Raw genomic sequence first — 2332 nt, forward strand, 5'->3', positions numbered from 1 at the left:
CATATGAATTTCATAGAGTCTTTGGTGAGTGTTTTTGAAGAAATGATAGAAGTCCTATGTGATATCACCATGATATATAAGTGATAGGGCAATACCATGTTGGTAACAGTTTTGGGGGCATACGTGTAAATAGTTTTAGGGGCATGAATGTAGAGGGGGAACTTTCGGGTAATTATTTTGTACGCAGTTGACATTTGTGTTCTTTTCCCCTTTTTAATGACAAATTTGGTTATGTGGTTTTATAAAAGAAAAATTCTAAATTGAGTGATCTTATTGATATAAAACAAAGTTAAATAACTTTGGTACATAATTCCTCATAATTAAGTGACCTTTTGAGATATTTACTCTTCAAATTGTAACTGGTTATAAGAAATTATTTCCTCTAGTATTATTGACAAGTCAATTAAACATTTCTTTCAGAAATAAATAACAAGTTCTATGTGTAAAGTTCTCTAAAGAAAATGTAAGAACTATTTTTTAAGCATCCAAGTTTTCTCTAACGCTTAGCATTAGCATGAAGATATCATCATCTCTTGTGTTTTACCTATCAATCTCCTATTAAAAATAAAATTGTTAAAAGGTCCATATAATTAAAAGAACAACTATAATTAGGTCATAAAACGAATATTAGTATCCTACCGGAAAGTGGTGTGCATGTGGTGTCTTAAACTATTCATTTTCTTTTTCCTCCTAGGTTTTAGCATTTAATATTGGGAAAAAAACACAAATATCCAATTAACACAAATTAATTACACAGCCTATTCTTTTACTTTTCTACCTTCAAAACTAATTACCCTTTCTACACATTATAATTTTCGTAAGTACTATAATTGTCTTTTTTTTTTTCTCGCCGTTTCTTTTTTATTTATGTATTTCTTATCTTCTTTTCTCGTTTTCTTCTTTCTCGTTTTTTTTTCCTCATTTTTTGTTCATTTATTTTTTTCCCAAATCATATTATTCTTTATTTTCTTTTTTCACCATAATTTGATTCCATATTTAATTCTAGCTCCTTTCTTTTCGGTTTTTTTCCTATTTTTTATTTCTTTATTTCTTGTTCCTTTTCTTTTAAGTCTTTTTTTTTCATAATCTAATTTCATCCACTTTTTTTTTTTGCTCTTTTTCTTTATTCTTCTCTTTTAATTTGTGGTGATTTTCATTTACTTTTTTCTTCTTTTCTAATTTCACTTTTTTTCAATTTTTTTCATAATCTATATTTATACACCTTTTGGCTCCTTTATTTTGGGTTCATACATTGATAAGGTATCATAGATGACATCCTTAAAAAAATATGATCCAATCCTCACTTCTCTAGGATACCCACATGGTATATATCATATACTGACAGGGTATCATAGAAGACTACTTCATTTCTGCAAGAAAAATACAACTCAACCCTCTCTGATACCTGCATAGTATATCATATACTGACAGGGTATCATAGAAGACTGTCCATTCCTTACAAAATACTAGAGTCCTATGTTATACCTACACGGTATTTAACATATATTGACAGGGTATCGTAGAAGTTCAATTCATACCATAAAAAAAAAAAAAAACACTCTGTCTTCTATGATACCAACCTGGTATGTCATATATTGACAGGATATCATAGATGACTGATCGTTAATCCTTCAAGAAAAACACTCAGTCTTCTATGATATATATCAACATGATATATATCATACACTGAAAGGGTATCATAAAGGATTAGTTCATTCCAATATATATATATATATATATATATATATATATATATATATATATATATATATATATAGGGTGTAAGCTTAATTTTGATATTATGTTCATATCATTTTAGGAAATCTCTTCCGAAAAAAAATACAAAATACGTAGTCATATTTTAGGTATATTTTTTGTTTTATTCGCAAAAGACCTTTTATGTAAAAATATATTTTTTATTAATTTAAGTTTTAATAAATAAACTAGTGATTTTAATATGCTTCTTAATTACTTTATGTTGTAGTCTAATTGTTTAATTTAAAATATTTTATTTGTCTAAAATTAGCTACTTACTATATTATTTCTATATTTTATTTTTATCTTTAAAAAGAAAAATAAAAAAAAAAGGAAAAAGACGAAAATAGAATAGGACCAAAAAAGAAAGACAAAAAAAGTCAAATGAAAAGAGAGAAGAAACACTTACACGTGACTTTGTAGCGTGACAATTGAAGTAGTGAAGGCGGTGGGCACTTCCGGAAAATACTTACTCTCCCGTCCTAATTCGTTTGAAAGTTGACCAGTTTGAGAGTCAACAATTTTTTTTTTAAACTTAATTTTAAAAATGGATTCTTTTAATATTTTATAATAAAAT

This window comes from Lycium ferocissimum, chromosome 5, assembly GCF_029784015.1.
Source record: "Lycium ferocissimum isolate CSIRO_LF1 chromosome 5, AGI_CSIRO_Lferr_CH_V1, whole genome shotgun sequence".
Taxonomy (NCBI): domain Eukaryota; kingdom Viridiplantae; phylum Streptophyta; class Magnoliopsida; order Solanales; family Solanaceae; genus Lycium; species Lycium ferocissimum.